Here is a 7,437-nt window from a genome sequence, read left to right on the forward strand (position 1 = left end):
GTATGTTGTAGGTCCAGCCAATATAATTACAATAAAACTCACTGCTCCGAAAGGTAAAAAAGAAAAAAAAAAAAAAAATAACATCGCCAAGGTTCTGTATTAGTGAAGCTCTAAAATGGTGAGAATGAGAACTAATTTTCAGCAATATTAGTAACTAGGACAATCGAGCAGGACCACAGCTCCCCAGTGCATTCTTTTAGGGCAGGTGCAAGGTAGTTAAAATCTGAAAGAGGTGATTTTGTCAGGTGGCACTGTAAAGAGTTGGTTCTCCTAGATATGCAATCAGTCCGCAAATCCAGCTTCATGCCGTTTTCTTTGTGTGTCTTTTTTTTCCACTGGATATGCTCTTTCATATTCATTTAAACCAGATCTTGCCTGAGCAATAATTTGCTGGTGGAGAGGATCCTCGCCCAGAGGTAGAGTGACCAACCAAGCTGGTTTTCCCTGGACTGACCAGGCTTTAGCACTTGAAAATCCTGTGTCCTGGAAAAACCCCTCAGTCCTGGGAAAACTAGGATGTTGGTCAACCTACCTAGAGTTATCTCTACATTTTGCCATGACAGACTGCAGTGGGAATGCAGAAAACCCCCTCTACTCGGGAGATGGGTGAGGTGGAACCCTGATCATGAAAAGCCAAGACTATATGCCACCTGGGACTTTTAAGTGATGGATGTCTGAAATTTGATTGATGAGCATGAAGTGTAGAGAGGTCTGAAAGTCAATGTTAATTATGATTGATTAAAGCGAACATGTGCTGACGATCAGGCAAAAGCTGTTTTCCCAGAATTGCCCAGAGTGAATGAAATAGAAAGAGTGCAATTTTATTTTCTCTCATTTGAGAATTTCTGACTCTCAGATTCCACCAGTCATCCACAATGCCAGGTAGCTCTGCTAAATTGAATGAATCAGGCTGGCATTTTGATGCCCCGTTCCAAAAGGCAGATGCATATGCTCTGTTATACAAAAAATGGCCTGATAAGTTGTAGTTTCAGGTTTCCTGAAACCTAGATTCACTTTTATGTGTTCTCTGTTTCAATGGAGAGATGAAGAATGATTTCTTCCCTGTGAGATATTAAAACAAAGTGGCTTTGACGTTAGTATTCTGTACAAGGATAGGCTCACAGATTCAGTCACTGAGTTACAATCTAATATTTGCTTGTATCATTGCAAGGTAATAAGGCTGTTCACAGCATTTTAAACACTTACCAAGCTGTTTGGCAACACAGCATATATGAATGTTATGTCTGCTGAGGTTAAGATTGCCAAACCGCCGGAATGCACAAGGGGCATATATCTTCCTTGTAATAAAGACCATAGCCCTGATTTAATCTCATTTTTAAAGCATTTGCACTCAATAAACCAGTCACCACTAAAAGGTAACAGTCAGCTTTGCTTGGGTGAAAAAAAGAAAAAGTTTCTATGCCCTCAAGTGCGGTGCAGAGCCCATTTAATATCATGCCCCACTTCCATTTTTACTTTCTCAATGTGTTTCTTGATAAAAAGAAATGTGGCAAATGAAATCTGTCTTTAATCAGTCAGCACGTTTTATGCAATGATCTTGCTATGCAGCATTCATCCTATTTTCTAGAAACCTCTCAAGTACTCTTAAACCTTGCACACATTCTTGGCTAGAAAGGATGGGAGTAGGAAAGATAAACAAAGGGCTACAGTCCTATAGGAGCCCTGCTGGCTAAGTGGTTAAGAGCTCAGCTGTTAACCAAAAGGTCAGCAGATCAAATCTACCAGCTGCTGCTTGAAAACCCTATGGGGTACTTCTATTCTGTCCTATAGGGTCACTATGAGTCAAATTGACTTGAAGGCAGTGGGTTTGATTCTTTTTTGGGTTTACTGTCCCATCTAACATCTTGTTAAAAGTCACAGTTTTAACAGGTTACTGATTTTTGAGTATTTCTGGTAATTGTGAGTTCCATCAATAAAGAATGCCTGGGCTATTAAATCTCCGTTTGAAGTCAACTTGGCCAGTACCGTCTTAAACCTGGGAATTGTATTTTTTCTTCAGTAGCTGTAATCTAAACTACTGCAGTATTTCTTTGCTTTCCATATCTCTGTTTCTCCTCTCTAGCTTCAGAAGAGCTGGGGGAGAAAAGCAGAGCCGGACTCCATTTATCTATAAAGTTTCTCCCACCACCCTCTCCACTCTGTACCTAGCAAAGTGTCCATCACGTTTTGTAGTTATTCGGTAGATATTGTTTTCAGTCACCCATCTTACCATTATTTTCATTGCTGCCACTGACACCTCTTCTTCTTCCTTCCCCTTTTTCTTCCTTTTTTGAACTTGACTAGATTAGTTAAATTTACGTACATGTGTGCCTATGTAAACATACTCTTGATGTATTGAGTTGGAATAAGTTGCCAGAAGTCTATAATAACCCAAACCCATTGCCATTGAGTCACAGTGACCCAACAGGACAGAGTAGAACTGCCCCATAGGGTTTCCAAGGCTGAACCCTTTACAGAAGCAGACTGCCACATCTTTCTCCTGCAGAGCGGCTGGTGGGTTTGAACCACTGACCTTTCAGTTAGGAGCCAAACACTTAACCACTGTGCCACTATTAATAGGTAAACATTAGCTACTGAAATCAGGACTTTGAAATTAGAAGATGGACTGTGCTGCAATATTCAAACGCCACATAAAAGAGAAAAAGCATGTGCCAGTTCTTCATCCCTTCCATAACTGATGGCATCAAGATGAGTTTGCATGTGGCCAGACATATCTTCCCTACCCCAGATGTTGCCAGCTTTCTGAGTCTCTGTGTTCTCTTCTGTAAAACAAATGTAACAATAACCTACTTCCTAAGGTGTGATGGAGCCTTGGCATAGTGGTTAAGAGCTTGACTGCTAACCAAAAATGTTGACAGTTCGTATCCACCAGCCACTCCTTGGAAACACTGTGGGGCAGTTCTACTGTATCCTATAGGGTCACTATGAGTTGGAATCTACTCGATGGCAACGGGTTTGGCTTTTTTTGGTAAGGTTGTGAAGGCATTTAAATAACATCTTGGATGTAAAGCCCTAGTGTAGAGTATATTCTTACTCAATGGCAGCAGTACTATAAATAGACCTAATAAACAGTTACTGCGGAGTTGTTGCAATTATTATTATTAGGAGATGACACCTTTCGGTATTCCCAAGCAAAATATTTTTTGCAGAGTAAAGAAATTTAGGCTACAAATCCTGACTCATAAATACTGTAAACTTGGATTAGATATATGCCTTTGAAATCTACAAACACACACAGGCAAGCCTGAACTGAGTTTTCAAAAAGTTGAATCAATGTATAAAACAATGAATATCACCTGTGAGCACTGTGCTCCTTTAAAAAATCACCTATATGAGGCCAAATGGTCAACGATTACTTTAAAACAAAGACGAGAATGTAAGGGGGCAGGGAAACTAGATTAATGGAAATGGAGCCACCAAAATGGAAATAATGAGAATGTTTATGTATTGTGAAGAACGTAACCAAGGTCACTGAACAATTTGTGTAGAAATTTTTGAATGGGAGCCTAAATTACTGGGTAAACCTTTACTGCAAACACAGTAAAATTTTTTTTTTTTTTAATTGAAGCTATGCAGGGTTGTGGCAAACAGTGCCAAAACTAATTTGACTGAAAGTTTTATTTTTAACCACTTTATCCACTATTATGTCAATAGATTCAATGTAATTGGTACTAGTCAGACCAGGAGTTTTAGATGAACAACAGCTGCAATCGTTTCAGAAAAAGATGCTGGGCACTTTTGTCAACCCAAGCCCCTTAATGCCCTTCAGCTGAAAAGGGTTCACCCAACCTGGGTTCTCAGAAGTTAGTTGGTCTAGATTGGGAGTGTACATGCACCACCATTCCAGTTCACTGACCTCTGGGGAAAAAATCCATGCCAATATATAAGAAAAAGAGATAAAAACAGAGGTCCTCTGAATAATCATGGAAATCTTATTTCATTTTGCCTGACGGCACTGCCACCACCACCCTCTCATTCACCCCGACACACACCCCACACCACATAGCTACTTGTCAATCCTCATTCCCTGCAGGGTTCGGAGAAGCACAGTTCGAATACAACCCAAACCAAATCCACTGCTGTCGAGTTGATTTCGACTCATAGTGATCCTACAAGACAGAGTAGAACCACCCCATAGGGTTGCCAAGGCTGTAAATCTTTACAGGAGCAGACTGCCACATCTTTCTCCTGCAAGAGTTCAAATGAATGTAAGTGCCTATGTACATTGTGTTTATCTTCTTGGGGTGAAGTGAGACCAGACCCTCCTCCTCCACTGACAGCAAAATCTGTCATAGAGCATTGGTGTTCAGGTAGATTTTTCTTTTGTTACTCTTTGGACATTTAAGTCTTGAGTATTAAAACCACAGACTTGCTTTTGCACAGCACATTGCAAAGTATATGCATTATCTCGTAATCCTCAAAAAAGCCCTGTGACATAGGTACCCAATTTGATAAAGAACAGATTGAAAGAAGGTAAGTGATTTCCTGTGGTTCTCTGACTATGGGCAAACACCTGTTCCCTTAGGGACTAACAGATAAAAACTTATTCCCTTAGGGAATAAGTGTGTGGCCAGAGTTAGACGATCTGAGTTCCAGTCTCTGCATGTGACCGCAGGAAATCACTTACCTTGGAAGGACTAGATACTAGATATAAATTTAAGAACTAGATGTGAGAACACCCTGAATAGTTTCACATTCATTCAGTTATTTATATTTTCATCAATGAGACACTCCAAAATATAAACTAAGGGAAATAATCATTTCAAAAAAGAAAATTGATTTTATTTATCCCTTTCTCCCTTGAAAATGTAAAATCTTTATGGGAAAATACTATGATTTGGGTGTTCTCTTCTAAGATAAGAAAACCGTGTTATGGCTGCTATACATCAAAGATGATACACAATAAATCTCTCTTGGAAAATAGAGTGCATATAATTAAAAAAAATAAGGTTATAAATAGTCTTTCTAGTAGCAAGATTTCAATTATCTTTTATCTTGGTAAGTGGTTTTATAATTCCGGCCAAGTTTGCTTTTTTTTTCCCCTGTTTCTTGAAAATAAAGAAAATAAAAGGCCAACTAAATTGCATTTACTTGAGTTGTTATTTCATTCAGGGGCATATTTTTTTTTCTTCCCTACTACAATAGATGTTTCAGGATGCAAATTGTCACACTCTGCCTTTAAATAACACAGGCATTATAATTAAAATTCCCCCGTGCATAATAAAAATAATTAGTTACTTGAAGAGTTGTTTCAATGAATTCCCTTCCAGAGTGCCTCTCATTTAAGTGAATTATGAAATAATTAGTGAAAGCATATTATGGTCTCAAATGGCCTCAGCAGAACGGGGTATTTTGTGAAATGATAAGCTGACCTTTATGTTTTTACTTAAAAGGAAGCAGAAAAAGGAGCTTGTCTTAAGAGAAGGGAGAATAAACTACATTGCCTTGGGTCACTCAAATGTTATATAAAGGAAACAGCAAGAAAAATGTTTGTATTTCTTCCCTCTACAGGAACAAATCTAAGAATCTTGCCTAGAAGGTCAAGTGCATCCAGTGAAGCAGTTTGGAAAATGTATCCTAGGCCCTTGAATGTTTTCAAAATCCTATTTTGGGAAGGTTCAGTTATAGAGCAAACTTTTTCATTTTAAACCAACTGGGATAGTGCTTATTTTCAAATGATGAGCAGGGAAAAAAGTTGTTCTGACTCCGCAATTCTTAATGGTCTTAATTATCTGCATTTAGCTAAATGTTACTCTAGTTTTGTGGTTAAAACATGAGAGACAAAGAAAATATAAGGAACAATTGTGGTGTTATAAGTAACTGTTATATGTGTGCTAATCTCATAATTTCCCTTTAATTTTATTGCCAAATTAAACTGGGGTAATCACCCATATTGCCCCAATGCCTACTCGTCCCCAAACCCCTACACACTCAACTTAAATCATTTCATTTTAAAAAGTGGGTTTTTAGTTACCTCCCCTCTAAGTCAATTAACTGTGCAAGAAAAATTAAAATAGAAATGTATTACTGAAAAATATGCAGAGTAGAAAGACATCTTCTACATTATAAAAATTACAATAGAGACCTTGACAAGGCTTTTTATAGTAGAAACATAAACAAAATAACTTTAAAAAAAATCTTCCCAACCTTTCATTTCCTTTTCTTTGTTATAAATTCTAATTCATGTGACAATGGAAATACCTAATTATTCATTCTAAGTTTAATCAGTATCTTAAAAACATTTTTCTTTTATTCAGTCTTTAAGCTAACCACAGTGTTATTTTTGCTTGTACTGTAATGAAAATGAAGTAGTAACATCTAAAATAACTTAATGATAGTAACCAAAAGTATTTTGAATTCTAGAAGTCCCCTTTGGAATATGAAAAACTTGATTTTCTTGATAAATGTCGGACTAATAAATACTTAAATCATAGTAACTGGATAGATTAGGTAACATGATTGTAAATCTCTGATGAAATTATAACTCATAATAAATTTAATAAAGTAGTTTTACATACCTATCTCTGGTACTGACTTTTCCCTATTATATTTTTTACATTCGTGGTAAAATTTATTTAAATTTAATGTTATATGAAGACATTTGGATTACGGTATTCATATTATATGCAGTTTTTTTCTGCAAGGTAGGAGACACAAAACCTAAGAAATGTTGTAAAATCATGGAAATCATGGAAAATCCTGACATATATAGAACCTAAATCATTTTAAACTTTTCTTGTCAAAATGAGCAGTATGCATAGATGAAAGTAATGAAAACAATTACTCATCTGCCTCTAAGGAGTTACTATTTTTTAATAGTCTAATTTTATATTTATAATCTAGATCTACATATTCTAGAATAAGTGGTCTAATCCATTAGTAATTTCTTTCATAATTGTTAAATAAGTCTATTATTCAGTAGAGGTTTGTGTAGAGATGGGAGTTAAAATAGATCATAACAATTGATTCATAAGTGACCAGGTAGACACTGGACCCATAAAGGAGCCACATAGTATTAATGTAGCAAATGACTTGTGAAGGACTTGAATCATGAGTTTAATATAAAACAACAATGTAACAATGACAAACATTTTTATAGTAATTAAATAAACACCCTCCCCATCCCCCAAAACAAAACATTGCTGTCGAGTCAATTCCAACTCATAGCAACCCTATAGGACAGAGTAGAACTGCCCCATAGGGTTTTAAGGACCAGCTGGTGGATCTCAACTGCTGACATTGGTTAGCAGCCAATCTCTTAACCACTGTGCCACCAGGGTGACCCCATAGGACAGAGTAGAACTACCCCATTGGGTTTCCAAGGCTGTAATATTTATGAGAGCAGACCATCACATCTTTCTCCCACTGAGTGGCTGGTGGGTTCAAACTGCCAAACTTTGGGTTAACAGCCAAGCA

This window comes from Trichechus manatus, unplaced genomic scaffold (assembly GCF_000243295.1).
Source record: "Trichechus manatus latirostris isolate Lorelei unplaced genomic scaffold, TriManLat1.0 scaffold00063, whole genome shotgun sequence".
Classification (NCBI taxonomy): Eukaryota; Metazoa; Chordata; class Mammalia; order Sirenia; family Trichechidae; genus Trichechus; species Trichechus manatus.